The sequence below is a fragment of the Syngnathus typhle genome, linkage group LG2 (genome assembly GCF_033458585.1).
Source record: "Syngnathus typhle isolate RoL2023-S1 ecotype Sweden linkage group LG2, RoL_Styp_1.0, whole genome shotgun sequence".
In the NCBI taxonomy this organism is placed as follows: Eukaryota; Metazoa; Chordata; class Actinopteri; order Syngnathiformes; family Syngnathidae; genus Syngnathus; species Syngnathus typhle.
In genome coordinates, this window is record NC_083739.1 from 12,979,959 (window position 1) to 12,997,969 (window position 18,011).

The 18,011-nt window shown below is 42.6% G+C and overlaps 1 protein-coding gene across 5 annotated transcripts in view; it reads right to left on the reverse strand.

Moving 5' to 3' along the window:
• The window catches only part of LOC133146373 (nuclear receptor coactivator 3-like), a 36,076-nt gene extending 19,346 nt beyond the window's left edge, over window positions 1-16,730 (reverse strand). The window contains exon 1 of one of the 5 annotated variants that reach the window (XM_061270080.1): window positions 16,594-16,730. The gene's annotated coding sequence lies outside the window, so the exon portion shown is untranslated. Of the gene's footprint in view, window positions 1-1,963; window positions 2,190-3,324; window positions 3,366-8,812; window positions 9,553-16,593 lie in introns of those variants that run through there. The other 4 variants (XM_061270089.1, XM_061270099.1, XM_061270072.1 and 1 more) reach the window with 4 other exon arrangements.
• Between the last annotated feature and the right edge of the window lie 1,281 nt (window positions 16,731-18,011).

The following is an 18,011-nucleotide window of genomic DNA, read 5'->3' on the forward strand; positions in this document are numbered from 1 at the left end:
TGATTTTTAGCAAGGGAACAGATGTCGCCCTTTCTAATAACATTGTATGTCGCTCTCTTTTTTTTAATGCGCTACTTCATCTAAATTATGGGGAATCCTGATTCAATGAAAAATATACATACAGGAGGACGTGCAATTTGGCCATGTGCTTCCTACTTATGTTAAATCAAAACAACACCAAAAAAAAAAAAAAAACATACAATGGAGCCTCAAGTTATGAAATTAATCAGTTCTGTGAGTACATCATAACACTGATATTTACAACACTATTAATTATAATTGAGTGAAACACATGGCGTGTTAAAAAAATCCACATTAAAACATTCTTTTCTTCTAAAACAGTGGCTCTTAACCTTGTTGGAAGTACCGAACCCCACCAGTTTCATATGTGCATTTACCGAACCTCGCTTTAGCTAAAAAATAAAGAAAGAATTTTTCAAATTCAAGACATACATGTTTTTGACTGGTGCACAAAATGAGCCGTGCATGATCGAGAACAAAACCAAGACAATGCATGAACTCAAAACAAATTGCATAACTGCAAATCTGCTGTTGCCTTTGCGAGATATGCGTCATCACGAATTTACACAATAAATCAGGTGTGTTCGGACCTCCGCAGTGGAGTCACCGAACCCCTAAGGTTCGATCAAACCCAGGTTAAGAACCACTGTTCTAAAGTCATTTAACCAAACGTAAAATCAATCTTATTTGTTAGTTTTTTTTAATCGGAGAAAATATCTCAACATTGCTGTTCAGTGTATTTCAACACAACATGTCTCATTGATTTGCTGTCTATCCTCTGTGATGAGCAAGACAAAAAAGCAAAACTTGCGTTTTAGGGTGTTTCCTGATATACTACAACACAGCAGACACAGATGTGTACAAATCTGCGTGTACTCAGGGAGAATGAATGTATTGTGCGTGCTTCGAGCCAACAAATCGAGCGATGACACTGGAGTAAAACAGGAACTGAGCCACATTTTGGCTCTTTGCCTGCGCTTAAACAAGTCCGACAAAAAAAAAAAAAAATTAAAATCAACTCCTAGCTTATGTATGTCTACGAGCAACCCAGTGGGCAGCAAAGAGGAGGAGCTCCGCTAAACTAAGCTTTCAAATTGTGCTTGTTGAAGTTCAAAATGTCACACTGAGGAGCAATCATTAGAAACAACGAGCTCTCAAGTTGAGTGACAACTTTCCATCTTTAGAGAGCAATTACTGCAATCACAGCGCACAACCTCACACTTCCAAATGAGGGTTGAGGAGAAAGAGTAGAAGCAAAGTGCATGACTTGCTGAACTGTGAATCTCATCCAGGCAGTTAGTGTGTCTCTGCTGTGGGCCGACATCACCTACATTTGCATTTTCAAAACAGGAAATAGGTGCTTGCATGACTCACTCTTTCCAAGAAGGTAAAGGAAACCAAAGTTGCAAGGCCAACATTTACCAGTTAATATCAAATAGTGGACTCAGAAAATGAACCAAATAAAATGGCTTTATGGCTTCATTCGAGGGACGCAAAACACAACAAGCACTTAAACCGAGAGGACGAGTGCAGTTCTACGAAAAACTAAAAAAAAAACGGCAGACCAAGATAAAGAAACAATAAACACGACTAGTGGTGGTTGGAGGGGGACCAGGACCACCCTTATCAGCGTCAACCCAAAAAAAAAAAAAAAGGCTTGCTAAGTAATACACATTTGCTTTAGAGGGTCACTGAAAAATACACAATTGGACTTTAGGAGATGAAAACATTGCTCCAAACACGCTTTTCCCAAACTCATCCCTGATGAGAAGAAGACCAGTTGGCCATCTTGCGACCTGCGATTAACTTGTTCACTGCCAGCCCGGTTGAAATGGATCTTTGACCATATAGACTCTAAAACTATTTACTTTAGGCTTAATTCACAAGAAGAAGACGAGTGACAATAAGCAAATCTTCTACAATGCCACCTCAGCAGCCTCACCTGAACTCAGCACTCTTCCAGGAATCCATCAAAGTTAAGAAATCCCCAGCGATGAGCTCTCTGATGACAACTCTCCCTGTTACCAACAATAATTTCTCCTTCTTCCTCCCCCTCCTCCTTCTCTTCTGTCTACGTATGCACTTCGACTTTGCTCTAAAGGTCAGTTACAGTACTGGACGACCTACTGCGGTGACAACTGCCCCCATGGAACCAATAGTCGAGGGGTGTGTTCGGGACGGAGTGGTTTGTGTGAGGCAGACTTCTGGTTAACTTCCCGTTTCTGGCGAGTGAAAACGTAATTTTGCAACACATCTGCTGTGTCTCCTTTTATTTGACCTGAAATGTCTCAACTTATGAACAACTGCATCCATTAAAACAGAATGTGACAAACCTCGGCAGCCATTTTGTCTAATACTTTGAAAAAAGTCAACAGCACAGTAGTACACTAAACGAGGGCTGCCAAAAGTGATTATGTTAAAACCCTTAGCTGAACTTTAATCTCACATTTGAGTCACACTTGCCAGGCATCAAAGTGCATGTTCTCAACAACAACAGCAAGTCTTCCTGGAGCGACTCATTACGCCACGTGAGGACGCCTCATGGCGGAAATGAAGCGTTCTAAAGACAGTACGCAGAACCCGGGGAAACGAGCCTGATAAGATAAAGACTGCTCAGCTCATGTTCTCGGCCGCCACCTTCGGCTCCCCCTGAAAGACACCAGCGCCAGGAGCACCCACGTTGTCTTTAAAATATTGTCGTCATCATCTCGCTACCATCGAGCAAACAAAGGCAACTGCCAAAATCACACCATCCTGCTTAGTTGCGAGCTACCAATAGAGATTTTTCTACCAGCTTACTGAATTTTTACACGCACTGGTACCCAATATTGGTATTGATGCAGCCAGAGTCATTACGGTCAGGGAACAGTGTGTCAAAATTTAAAGTGAAGGACTACTCAAGGTATGCGGGGAAAGGAACACTATTTTTCACTGATCGTATTTCTGAGAGAGTGAAAGGGAAAAAAATCAGTCAGACATTCGAGTGGGAATGTGACATGGGTCCACAATACCCCATTGGTGCTGTTTTAGCGAGAAACCACAAAACCATATGTCTACAGTACTTGTTACTTCTTCACTCTTTCTTTTGGCAAATTCACCAAATAAACACAAGAACCTCTTGTTTTGTTCCTCTTAGTTGCTAAACGAGCTAAAAAGACACAGTCTCTAGGAAAAAAGGGGTGATGTATGGTGGGAGTGATTGCAGAAGAGAGGGGGGAGAAATACAAGAAGATGCTCCGGAACACACACAGATACGGCTACACGCACACACACACTCTTAGTGGCACATCTAAATCACATTACCTGCCTGCCTGCTATCCATCACTCCTACAGACGAAAAGCACATGGCAACCAGGCGGGGAAACTGCATGGCAACATGTGAACGATCCCCCCCCCCCCCCCAAGCACCCCCGTGTGTCAGTCACCACTCCATGATGCATACACATACTAAATACTTCCTGCTCAGAAATCACGTTGCACGGGCTACCTTGCCGCACTGGTTGTAAACTCATACTCCACTACAGAGTAAATCATCAATTCCACGGTTGTTTAAAATGTTAAAAAAAATAGAGGAGGAGAAGGCCATTAGAGAGTGCACTGCACGGCCCTCACCTAATGGGAGTGAGTGCCTGTATGGATCTAATCGGCTCTTTCCTGGTTGAAGTAATTAGCTGGCCGAGTCCAGAGAAGTGAGGTGGGAGGAAGAGGAAGGTAGCGAGGGACGAGACAGTCCTCCAAAATTGTCGAGCACTCCATACATTACGAGGCCATATGGCGCCCCCGGTGTGTGGTGGGAGGCAGAGGAGCAGCGCTGCTCAGCTCTCATGCGCTCAAGCAGGTGTCTCAGCCTCCACTGTAACCCCCTCCCCCCATCCCACTAGCTCAGTCTGCTTAACTCAGTAACATCCACTGGCTCACCTCTTAACCCACTGTCTCGCCCTCCGGCACCCTCTTCATCCCAGTCGACTAGTTCTCGTCCCCTCATCACTGCATTTAATCCAAAACAATAAAGACAGCTATTTTGACAAATGTGGAGAACAAGAAGACAAGAGGGGCTTCTTTAATAGAGCATTTGCACATAAAGCAGAGAGCTGCTCAAGATATCATACACACAAAGCAGAGCCCCATCCAAGGCGTTTGATGTGTAATGAGAGAAACGATCAGCAGAAAGAATGGGCTCTTCCCGCCCCACTGCTCAGCCGTCAAAGCGGCGGTTGCAGGCTCTATTTATACATTCGCTCCTCTTCAGATTTTCTTTACTATGGAGCAGTGGGTGCCCGAGAGAGGGGTAGTGGGAGGGAGGGAGAGAGAGAGAGAGAGTGAAAGAGAGAGAGAGGGGGAGAAAGGGGGAGAGAGTATGGCACACGTTCAAGAACATTCCTTCCTGCTCTTCTCTCCCCATCGCTTCCTCTGCTGCTTTGCTCCCTCAGTCTCTACTCCCATCCCCCTCTCTGCCTGTCTCCTCCCTCTCTATACCCTCCCCCTCAGCCTTTTCCTGCTCAGTGCTCCCTCCCTCCTCAGTAGACTATATGCAGCAAGGCAAATTCATTGGGGATAAAGAAACAGCGAAATACAGCTGGAGCATGGCGGTGGTGCGGGGGGGAGTAGCGATGCTTTGGACTGCAAGGAAGCAAAAAAGCTGCGTAAATGGTGGAATAACTGGATATGAATGGTGGCATAGGGAGGAGCAAAGGAAGGCAATGGGAGGGAAGGAGCGCTCGCTAAAGCGATGGGCGTTCCTCAGCTTGCTCCTAGTGAGGTCAAAAGTTTACCATGGTTTTAATTTCACCTTTCCGCAGCCAATCAGATTGACGCTACGGCTGTGTAGACAACTTTGACCCTCGCAGAGAAGATCTACTAACAATATTGAGACTCCGACTCAATTGTTTTGTTCACCCATTGAATTATGTATTTGGAATGATTCCGAAAAAATGACTATTCTCACCAAGCAACTACGGTGGCTCACCCTGCTTAATACCAGCGTGGTCAGCAGCGGGTACACGTGTGTGCATGTGTGTGGGCATGTCAACGGAGCATGTGTGTCTCCGAAGGGGGAGAGACTGCAGTTTGATCACAGCATCAGCGAGGGGAGGGGCAACTCTGCAAAGTAAGCGAGCAGAGAGTCAGCATGGCTGCTGTCGAGTGGAAATGCTTTGGGCCTTTAAAGAGACTTGGTGTGTGAGTGAATTTTCAAGAGCCTCTCCACTACGTCATTGTGCATATGTTTGATTAATTAACAGGCACAAACACGGACTATGCTCCCCTGTTGTTCAATTCTGCCATCAACTGTACAACTGGCTGTTTCCTTCATACAGAGCGAAAAGGGAGGGGCGGGGAAGCTCTGTGACGTGTGATCAATGTCCAACACGTGTTGAGATTATAGGGAGAAGTCTGTTTGCTGATTATCAGATGATCAGAAGTATCAGTTTGCATGCATGACAAATTACATCTCCCAAGGCAGCACAGTGTTTTCCTCAAGTTCCACCCGCTTCCTCCCACATTTCAAAAACTAGTGCCACCTTTGTCACTCTATGGGCCAACATCACGCTATGTACAAAAGTGGGAGGGAGCATAATGTATGTGCATCTTATAGAGCGAATTTTATATATATATATACAAAAATAAAGAAAGTTAACATTATTTTACAAGAGGAAAGTTACCTCTTTTATATTCTTGGGCAAGAGGCCCATTGAGGTTTAAAGTTACACACTGAGCACTTGTGATGCAACAATCTCAAGTGCCCTGTGCATTCTACTGCTCACTCAAATCCCCTTGTGACACTACAACCACAAAGCTATCCCATCGGTGAAATGTAATCTTCCCCTAAAACTAGTCCTTAACCTTTCTCCGGGACCTTATCCTGTTTGTTTTGTGGGTAAATAGAAACTCTCTGCACCAAAAACAAACAGCGCACATTGTTTGTCATGGGACCACAATCTCATCGCAACAAGCTGCCCTCCCTCTTAACTCCACAGGCTGTATTTCTCTTCTTTGTGCAAAATGAAGTCTGTCACGACAAATGCTCAAAGGGGAGCAGTCACCCCCTGGTCAGAACAGAACAGAACAGAACTGAACAGCTTCAAATTCGTGTTGGTAGCAGACCAGCTTTCAGTGACTAAAATATGTCATTGCCATGTGGAAGCGGGATCACCAACAATGTCCATAAGGCAGGTGTCAAACTCAAGGCCCCGGGGACCAGACCTGACCCGGCAACATCATTTTATGTATCCCTTCAACATGCTAGCCATGATTTGCCAAAGTAACCAAAATAATACATTAAAGAGGTCTTCAAGCTCGGGGGAAGGGTTTTTATTTATATAAAGACTGCTTGAAAATATTTCAAAACAAAAGCGGTTCTGAAAAAATATTTACAGGAGCACATATCAATTCAGTTTTACCTGGTTATGTAGTGATTTGTGAACGTTATTATTCTCAGGGCTTACAAATATTTTGCTCACCTAAAGAGTCATTTGTGTAGCATTCATAGGAATAAGTGTTTTGTTACTTAAGCACTAATGTAGTAAGAATGCATGTTGTTGTTTTTATACCAGTCATATTTTTTGGTGATATATATGTTTTTGCCCCTGCGGGTTTACGCTGCTCTTAATACCTGTTCAGCTAAACGCAGAGGACTGTAGAATTGTTACCAACAGAGAACCGGTTGCAACTTAGAACCAGTTCCACATTAATAATGCCATCAGAATGGTCTACCTCCAATGCTATCAAATCGTCTAAACAATTTTGAGATGAGAAGACTGCCTCAGGCATTTTGAGAATATGCCGGATCATTTGTGGACTTTGTGTCAAATAAAATTTCTGGGGTGTGGCGTGTTCAAACGTATGTGTACAGAGCTACCGCTAGTGCTACCGTTGCTGCTAAATGTCCAAGAAGACCTCAGTTGAGGACAATAATGTGATGTTGACGTAAATTATAGCTTGCATTTGACACAGACACATTGCAAGCAATATTCTTTTTTTTTTTTTTAAGTCATAAACTTGAGCTACGTCCTCCATTTTATTGAACACATTTTAGGTAATGATGATAACGATTATGGCACAGCTAGCGCTCAGGCATCGGTCCTTCCGGCTTCAAGTCAAGTGACCCCTTTTATGCTTGCGCTAAGGGAATGAGGTGGAAGGAAGATAGGATGAATGAATGTCAGTGGGACTCGGCTGGGTTGGGACAAAAAACAACAAAAAAAAAACACAGTCCAGGCCTCTCATCATTAGCGGAGTGATTTATCTAAGTTTTACAAACTTTTTTTTTTTTTTTTTTATAACAAACATTTAGCGAATGTTAGATAACATTACTTCCATTAACTCAAAGTGGCGCCCTCGATTATCCAAATGTTTCAATCTGCTTAGCGGCAATTACATTTTGCCGGTCACTCTGTCCTGTACTTTTGAAAGCCTGCAATGTCTGTGTCTCCTCTTCATTTGCCTGCTGCTGTATTAACCATTCAGCTGTTCAACTTGCTGTCGTTACAGTAGTGGAGGCTAAAGCAGCTTCTCTGACAAACATATTTGTGATTTTTGCACATTTTGAAGTATTTCGGATAAGATTCTTCAGTTTCTTTACACTCACGATTGTTACACATTCTTATCGCTTCAAGACTATGAAACTAGCAGCAGGGTGACGGACTGTACTATATCCTAAGTGGCTCAGTGAACTGCCACTGAACCAATGGGGCACTCACTCTAGGGAAAAAGGTCGGCCAGTTTCTGTAGGCTACCATATGTTGATTGGTCCAGTTTACTGTCTAAACTATAAATGGATAGTCCTTTAGAGCTAGAACAAAGTCAAGGACGGGTTGTCAATCCTGGTCCACGGGGTCCCGCGTCCTGCATGTTTTGTATGTCTCCCCACTTCAACATACTTGATTCAAATGATCAAGATCATTATTTTGTTTCTGAATACCTCGCTGATCATTTCAATTAGATGCGTTACAACATATAACACTGAAGCCCAAGGACCAGTATTGAAGACCCCTGATGTACAGTATGGCCCCCTGGAACTAGAACCTTTGGCCTTTTCACCCATCCTCCTCAGACAGTTTTTTGTTGTCAGCTTGATTTTCAGATTGCTTTTTTGCCTTTGCTGTTGTCATGGATCGGCAAATGTGACTAACATTTGAATGCATGCTTAGAAGCAACAGCTTCTCCGCATACGTATGATGTCAGAATATGTTGTCACTAGTGTGTTCAGCAAGTGGATTTCGACATATTAAACCGTTTTGGACGACGATGAAATCTTTTTACAGTAGTAAAGATTCAGTTCCACTACTTTTCAATTCAAAGTGGCTTGTTTGGTGAATAGCAACAGTCCTCACCCATTTCTCAAGTACCTGCTCACTTTGAGGTTAACACACGCCAATTCAACTCAGGAAAATGTGCAAAGACCAAACTGCTAAATCAGCAGCCATCTTCAAAGGAGTTGAGAAATAAACTGCTTCAGGTTTTTATTTTTTATTTTTTAAGAAACATGCCACATTTGGGCACAATTTCAAAGATGACAGCTTCATCAATGCAAGCTTTCACACTTGCAAAAATTACATTTGGTGATTTAAGGCCACACATATGCAGACCACAAACTGGTCAACCCAGTTGCGAGGTCAGGCAGTGTCATGATGAAGGTGGATGTAAAAATAAACAAACAGAAAAATCAAAGCACACTGAGAACCAACTCGAGACTATGGCATTGCGCAAAAGGCTGAACATTTTCCCAATTGTGGGCATGTTTGGGACATATATCTTGACTGTAGGTCAAATTTAAAACATTTCGTTGTCTTACCTTTATCTATGTTAGTTTCCTGCGCAAGTCCTCCTTTTCATCTTTGAGTTTCAAAAACGCCTTCCATCTAAACTGAGATTATTCCCAGTAAAGAAAGTCTGCCTTTTAAATCCAATAAACGTTCTGAGTCTTTTACTTGCCGTGAATGATCTTACCACAGACACAGTACGCACACGCTGCAGTGACTTTGTCACCTCCCCCTCCATTTGTGAGCTATACAGTCCGATGAGATCAGGCTTTATTCTTACAAAGTCAAAGAGAAGGTGTGATAGCAAATTGGCAGAGAAGAAGATGGTACTGTGAAGCTATGTGCGCTCTCTTATGCCCTCCCTCCTCAGTGTGGATGTCACCAATGAGGTAAAAAAAAAAACTCCAAAGCAATAGACGGCGGTCGACTTGTAGGACACCACTGAGGTTGTGTTCAAGTGGATAAGATGATGCATTTTAGAACAATGCTTGTGGACGCACATCACAAAAATGACTTCATGGGGTCTTAAGGTTTTTATTTGAATAATAAAGTAATCCTTTTTTAATAGGTCGGCTCTGGACGAGAATGTGACTCACTCAGTAAGATCATGTGACAGTCTCCTAACGTGACAATACTCAACGCAACACTGTTCTCTGCTTAACACAAGTGGCCGGAGCTAAAGGTCAACCCGCAAGTAAATAATTAATGGCTTGTTTTCTTTTTTGCTCTGCCCCGCTGCTCAGTTGTCTCTCCTCTGTCTCTTTCGGATTGATGTTTACTCACTTTGCCTTCCATTAAGACCTTTTTTTTCTTCAACCTTCAGTCTGCCTGCACCCCCCCCCCTTTGTTTTCTCTTTATTGGTGTGGACGAATGTGGATATTGCAAGCCTCCATGGGTTAGGGAGGCAGTGACTGCTTTAATTATTTACTATTACGTTAGCTTGGGCAATCAAATAAATAAAAATTATGACCGCTGAGAGAATTCTGGCATCTCACATGGCTCTGTCCATACCTATGCACAACCACATAAACAAATGGATAGCGATACGTTACTGTATAAAAGGCAGCCTGGTAATAAAACATTGAGTCCTAATGGTAAAAGTAAATAAATGGGCCCCAGTCATGAGCCACTGCCCTCAATTGATGCATTAAACAGTCTAATTGCTGTTGAGACAAGGGACCTCCTGAAGCACTCAGTCCATAAGCACATTTAGAAAAAAATAAAAATAAAAAAATAAATAAAAAAAGGCATTGCACCAAAAAATGTTAACATGTTGACAATCAAAGAAATATATATAAATTTTGGATTAAAGTACCATAGTCTTCGCTATCAACACGCCATTTATTGAAAGAGCAAGAACACCATTCACCCTCATATCTTTTTAAGGATGTGCCACAAGCTTTCAATAGGGTTGAAGTCAGGTTTTTCTTCCTTTAAACCCATGGCTTGCATAATAATTATTGTACAGCGAAAGGCAAAGTTCTTGTTATACCATAGCAGGAAAAGGCTGGTTAGAAACTACCATCCTCATTTTGCTGAGGTAATTTTAACACCTTCACGCACTTGAAAGGGGACCTCTCTATCTCACTCACCATTATTTAAGAACCAAAACATCACTCTGTTGTACCTGCAGTCTTGTGAAACCAATGATCTAAAACTGTAATGGTTATTCCATTTAAAAACTAACCGGAAATTTTGAACACATTGTAGTCTGGACCACATGAACCATCTCGCTCTAAAACTAATCAAAACATTTGATTACAGTAGATTCCACTTTTTTTCCCCAATTACAAATGATGGAAGGACAGAAGTAATCCCAAATTTGATTTATCACCCATGAGAAACCCAAACAATGGCTGTTAAAAAGACCCCAGAGAACACCACTCCATCTTTTTCCTCATTTTGCATCAAATAAATATTAATATTCTACTCCTTCCCCATCTCTTCATAGAGACAGTCACTGTTGTTTACTATATGTCTCAGACCTCAGAGGAATAACGGTTTATTATGAGAATGTGAGAACGAAAGTGGCGTAGAGTGCTGGCAAAGGAAAGTTGATCTAACAAATTAGCTCTCTATGCTACCTAGCCAGCTTTACAGTCTTGGATAGTGAAGGTAAGACAGCAACTGGGCTGTGTCCTCATCCACGAGCCTAATCCACTGTCCTGTCTGTACGTCATGTGAAAATCTCCTTAGTCACATGTATGTCACGGAGAAATTCTATCTATCTATAGAATATAAATATAGTGGATGAGTGATAAACATAACTGTCATATCACAGCACAATGTGACTTTGGAAGAGAAGCAAAAAAGGTCGTCGGTCAGACGCTATTCACTTGGCCCGCCACGCTGCTCCAAATCATGGTGACGACGTGGGTGTAGCGGACCTTGGAGGGGCTATCAGGCTATGCTGAAATGAGTGATGTTGCTGGCACTGAAGAGCGGATCTACTGGAAGGAGATGATTACGTGCGTGCGTGTGTGTGCGTGCGTGCGTGGCTGGGGCAGAGGAATAGTGGCAGCAGAGAAAAAGGCAGGATGGGGGTGAACCAAGTTGAGGTGGTGGTCACGTAATAGACGGGTTCAGGCAGAGTTGAAGCTGCTGCCTCACCGATCTGCATCTGGTAACATTTACCTCAACTTTGGCTCTGTAAATTTATTTGTGGGGGGGGGGGGGGGGCACGTAAAAGGCATATTACAGGTCTGGATTTTTACAATGGAAAATAAGTAAAAACACAGAGCAGGCCTTCTTGAAGCCACACACCTCCCTGTGAGGAACCCATTTAATAAGCGTCTATTAGCTTAAAGCAAGGAAAGACATAGGACTACAAGAGTTCTACTTGAGGATAATGCAAACAGTCCATGAACATAGATGTATGAACAACCAGTTGCAATAAAGAATTAATGTGAAAATAATGTTTACTTCTAGGTGCAGTGTCAATAATATTTACATCATCCTTGGCCAATGTATTATGTGCTTAGCGCTGTCAAATATTGTACTAAAAAAAGTCAACTGTGTAGTGTTGGGCGGGCGGTGATTATCTGAGTAATCGATGGAATCAATTATTAGAAAACAATTTGTTAGTGAAAGCCCAAATTCAAGCGCAACTAATTTTTGTTAAATCTTTTTTTTTATTTTTTGTGTGTGTAAAAAGTCAGAGATTCATTCCAACCTAATTTGCTTTTAACAAGTAGGGATCATTACCGATATACAGCAAACCTGGAAAGGAGGAGAGGAAATCCTGGTTAGTCTTTTCCCGACTAACAGGATAAATATTTTAGCAGAGCCTACAGAGCCACATGTGCATGGGTTCCTTAATTCTCGTTGCTTTAAAAAAGAAAAAAAAGGAAAAAAAAGGTGTGTTGGGGTAGAGGATGCCGTGTATGTTCACTTGCAGCATGTCACTCAAGTGCCGTCTTTCCATTGGTCACTTGCAAGTAATTTTATCATTGCCTCTTCTCGCGAGCATCCTACAGTGTGTGCTGCATGATGCTCAGTTCGGCGCCGGATGAACGACCTTGAGCAGGCGCGAAGGGTTGCGTTGCTGTGGCAACCAAGCCTCGCGCAACCAGTAACAGCTGGATGCTACAGCACGCCGGGAATTTTTGTGGGTGTCGCTGCTTTATTACAGCGATTCTTCCCCTCTTGTTTACCCCCTCCTCTACCTCCTTTCCTCATAGTCTCTCATTCATCATCTCTGTTCATGCAAACACACGAGAACACAATCACTGACACAAAGGAAAGCCTGACTCCCCCGATAGTACTGATACAAACTTAGCTTGAGGACGCCACTTGAGAAATCAAATGGAGTCCTTTGTGTCTGCGGAAAGACAGAGGAGAAGAAGAAGCGTCCACGAGAAGAGCTAAACGACAGAAATCCGGAGCCATGAGCGACTAACAAATTCGCGCATGAGAAAGGCATCGAGATGGCCACTTGACATTCGTCTCAGAGCAAAAATGAAGCGAGCAGAGATGGGCTGTACTGAATCACTCCAGCTAGAGAAAGGAAAAGTGAAACCAAGAATGCGCTGTCAGTAGTTGCCCTGGCATTGTGCCCACTCACAAGGCTTTGCTCATTGGTTTGCATGTCAGCAATGCACATTTTAATGAATGAGTTATTTTCCTGCCCACAAACTAAACATTTTTCTATTGTGCAATAATCATAAAAAGAATATTCCTTTATTCGGTTACATTAATTCCTGCATTTATTCCTGTATGATTTAATTCCTAATTTTTTAAGCTTTGCGATGTTCGCATTTCTTAAGTACCACTGCAGACGGGAATTCAAAATCTGAAACTATAGCGTGAGGATAAAATTATTCATCCTTGAAATATTTTGAAAAACATTTTCAAATTGAGTTTATTAAATCTATTAAATTTTGGACTTTGGATGAAATCAAGGTTGGATGTATGTGACCTGGTCATTCATACTGAGAATATGTTTTCCAAGACTACATATGAAGACCACCATGGTTGGATTTGAGACAAAAAAAAAATAAAAATTGAATCTGTTCAGATTGTCATTGAAAAAAAATAAAATAGATACAGTTGACAATATGGACAGAAAAAAAAATCCCATCTGCGTGGGATTCGTCTGCAGTGTGAACCTCGCCTCACTGTGCCTACTAAACAAGCCGGTTGCTGTCTCCTCCTGTCTTAAAGTACTCACTGCTTCAGACAAAACAAATACTGTGTGAGGCTCATACCGTTTGCCCCCGAGACAAGTGTGCTGATGCAAAGCTTGAGGCACAATGAAATGATCAACTAAAGTGAGTTTGAGATTGTACCACTACCCTGAATCCACGTAGTGCTTTATCTAAATGTGCACTGCAAAAATGAATACTCAACAGTTCATTTCTGCAGTGGGGGAAGCGAAAGGAGTACATTGGGAACTCACTTTGGTGGCTGGATAATCCACGCCTTGCTAACTGATCATTAATCAACAGAGTAATGAGAACGTATACATTTATTTATTTATTTCAAATGTACTCCACTGCCTGTGGGGAGCTCATTTGAAAGCATGCACTTTTGAGCCATTAATGACTCAATCAGTCTGTTTGATTCAATAGCTTTTAATGGCACACAAGCAATGAATTAATTAACAACATTGACAAAATAGCTCCAATCACCTTCAGGAGGGTTTCATCCTCTATTTTGCCAGTGTTTTCCTTTGAAATGCATAGGTTAGTTTTGTTAATATGGCCCAAAAACATGCTACGACTCTCAAAAAGGACAAATAGGCATGACGGCATTAAATGAGGCAGAGAGGAATCGGCCACTGGACAGGAGCAGGACAAAAAAGAGTGCGCTCCCCCCCCCCCCCCCCCCAAATCATTTCAATAAATAAATAAAAGAACCACAGAGCTGAATCGATGTGAAGGAGTGAAGATTAATTCCTGTTTAACACATCCTGACATGGAGAAGGGGCCTCAATAACAACAGCACAACGGTCCGGTAGACACACACTGCGGCTGAAGGGGGTCGGGAGGGGGGCGAGCCAGAATGGAGTAAAGAATGTGGAGCGTTCGAGTCAGAAAGCTCCCTGATTCCACAGCAGAGGACGCCGCACAATAGACCAGGCGAAAACAATAGAAGAATTCCAGGTAGAATTCCAGCAAGAGGCTCCACCTGTGCCCCTCCTCCCTCCAAGATTCCCAAGCCGGTGGTGGGTGAGGACCAGGCGGCTTCTCAGCCCTGCCCCCAGCGCCTGACCCACTCGACAGCATCTTCTGCTAACCTCTGTCCCCATTTTCCCCCTTAATTTGCGCAAACATCATGCATCACTGTCCAAGAACCAGCCGAGACCTGAGCCACAGGGACAACTGCGGGTCCGTCAGATTGTGGCGCTGCGGTCGCCATGCTTCTTCACTTGGGAAGTAGGCAGCCACGCCAGATGATGTGCAGTGCAACTGTGTGCTGTTCACATGATTTATAATTATTGAGGCCACTGCACGATTGATTGGTCTGTAATTAGATTGCTCTGTCCGTTTTTAAACTTCGTCTCAAAGCACATTTTTATTCTTTTGCTTTTGACGCCGCATTGTTTTAGTGTTTTATTGTATTAACCGTTTTATTGTTGTTAATTTATTGCTTTAACTATCTTTTTTTTTCCGTGTCTGTTTTTATTTTTATTTCATAAACATTGTGTGCAGCTATGGTTGTTTTTAAAAAGAGATCCATATTGAGTTAAATATTAATTATACAATATAACAGAGTCCACTTATAATAACTACCAATTGTCTTTAATAAAAATATATAAAAATGAAAGATTCTTGCAAACAATCAACAAGAGGAAAGAGGGGGTCACTACTTGCAATGGGGATACGAAGCTGTTTTGTTTATTTCTTTATTTTTGCTTGTGCAACATTGCGGAGCCTAATGTTTATTTATTTTGTCTTGTATACAATGTGGATAATTCAAGTGGGTAGGGTTGTCACTCGGAAGTAAAGCTTAGACTTCCTCCTACTCCTTTTGAACAGAGGTGTATATTTTTTGCTGTTGTTTCTGCCTAATTTTATGGAATAGACGATAGGCGGATTTCTATTATTGCAGCATTAAGTTTCCTTCAATAAGTAAGGCTCAATCTTTCTAGGCCATAAACATTCAAGTGTAGCACACAACTTCAACCATCCAACAGGTGCACTTGATCATCATGTTTATCCTCGGATAAAATAATAATCGTGTTTATTGACGTCATTACACGTCACATAACTACAGTATGCTTCTCTTCTGTTACAACTTCCTGCTCGTATTCATTCATAGTCGTCTAACCGAGATTGAGCGCAACTATACAGAGCGCCTTTAAAGAGATGCATTAGAAGGACAAATTCAAGCAATGCTTCTACTACATGCCTCAATTTGACTTCCTTTTGGTTTACACCCAATGTGTGTGTGTGTGTGGGGGGGGGGGGGAGTATTTGAGGGGATTTACGTCCACATACACACAGCACTGACTGACAGACTCTGACTGACAGACAGACTAAGGTATCAAGCAAGAGTGCTCCGGTGTTACAGAAGTGCAGGTGCACGGCCGCTGTGCTGCCCCCTGCAGATTTACACAGCGAGACGCGTTCCGGATGGTAGACTAGAGTAGATGACATACTGTACAGCAGACACAACAGGGGTAAATACATTTAAAAAAAATATATATAGGGACACGCACACGCTCTCATTACGCTCACAGTATTCTCAATTTAACGCACACGCACACATACTTTACTTTTTCCATTGCTCCCTACTCCGTCTCTAGCAGACAGGCTGGCAGCATCTTTTCTACAAATCGCACGCTTGCAACAGCAAAACGCAGGCAATACACGCAGTGTAGGATACGCGCGATCGTGCGCGTTCACTCATCAGATCAGCAAACCTTTCGCTCCCTCAAGTCGCTACCGTGCGCCGTGAACAGACTGTCTAGCAAGCTGCCAGCCGATCGCCGCTGTCAAACGCGGTCAAACGTACACGTCTCACCGCACGCTGGTCGCGTGCGTGTTTGCTTTTAAAACATTAACTTCGAGACACGTTCTGCAGAAACACTTGCCACCAACGGCGTACGTGTGTAAACTAGGCAGCTGGTGTGAAGTTCACTTGCCGAAATAAATATGCAAAAGGTTTAATCGTCCCGACTGCAAAGTAGGAGATGAAATGTTCAGTGTCATTTCGAAGAGCGTACCGCACCGATACTAATTTGCGTGCACTGCCGCAGGGAACACAAGTAAGCGGACTGCATTTCCGTGCAATATCACATCGCTTACTAAATGAAAAGTCTGGTGAAATATGTGTCTGAATGTCAAAAAATACATTGGGAGGACTTACCTTGTGGACGTGTCTCTCTAACGGATCGATAATTTCGTCTTTACACCATTAACTCTCCGCCATCTTCGGCACTGTTTGTTTAAATGAGAAACACTCCCGGAGCCTAACGAAGCCAGTTCTGGAAGTTGAGGCGTCGCAGGGGGTTGTGGGTAGTGATGTTTATTTGTGGAGAGGGTCAAGGTTACCGCCTTGCTGTTCAACCAGGAAATGGACTACAGACAGACGACACCACCATGCTGGAGAACGCAGGGGAGATGAGGGGCTCACGGGGGCGTTCGCTGTCTGTCTCGCCGCTTGCAGACGGGTGTCAGCGACTTCAGCAGGTCGGCCAAAGGTGACAAGGTGGAAACCTTCACTTGACCTTTAAGCAACTTTAAGCAAATGTCGGGCTTGGTTGGGGAAATTGCTTTGTTTTATACTTTTTTTTTTTAATTGACATGACATGTAAAGTTTAATTCAGTAACAATTTTTTTGTCCATATAACAACAAATGAGAAGAGAAAAACGAAATTAGATCAATTCCAGTTCTCTATTGCATTATCGTCAACAAAAATTCTACATTTACATTCCGGAGTAGACAAATCATTAACAGACTCCAAAAGAAAAAACGAGAGTGTCAATTTGTTTTTCAATTTCTTGTTGCCTGCAAGTTTGGAAGACTCAACGAAACAATCAATATCCATGAAAATACCTTAAAACATGGCATTATAAATCTGAAATTTCCCCAAGAGAATAAAAAGACCAACACTATTGCACATTCCTGCATTTTGTATACAAAACAAGTCATAATAATCTTACCCTCAATCTTTATGGTATGACTAGTCTTTGGAGAAATGTATTTGTTGACATATTTCCAGAACCCAATTGCATTCACAAAAAAGAAGAGTCACCTTTTCTTTGTCAGTCTTACAAAATGTATATTATTATCTAACTCAACAAGGGACAAGCCACGTTTTCCGCCAGTTTGTTGAATTGAGAGTTCCATAAAATTTTCATCCAAGGGATTACTGTCCCATGATTTTAGCAGCACTTTCTAATAGTACTGTGTTCTGTTTTGTTTTTATGGACGATAGATATTCTTGATACGTAGACTTGTTATTTAATCAAAACTTGAGTTTCACCGTCAGTCAATACCCCTCGGACGTTTCCAGCCTTCTGTGAACTAAATTTGTGTGTTTGACTGGAGGGGCTTCGGCTCCTCTAGGCCAACCATCTCTTAAAGATGAGACCCATATGCAGCCTCCATATGTGAGCTGGTGGGTCCAGCATGGAGCCCTGACGTCTTTGCCAGGTGGCCTATGAATTGGGACGCGTCGACACAGGGGCCTGACTGCTGCCAAGATACACTAAGCAAGGGACAGACAGCAGCAGAGTCCGTCGCCATGGTGATACCAGGCAGACAAGAGCGCAGATAGCTGG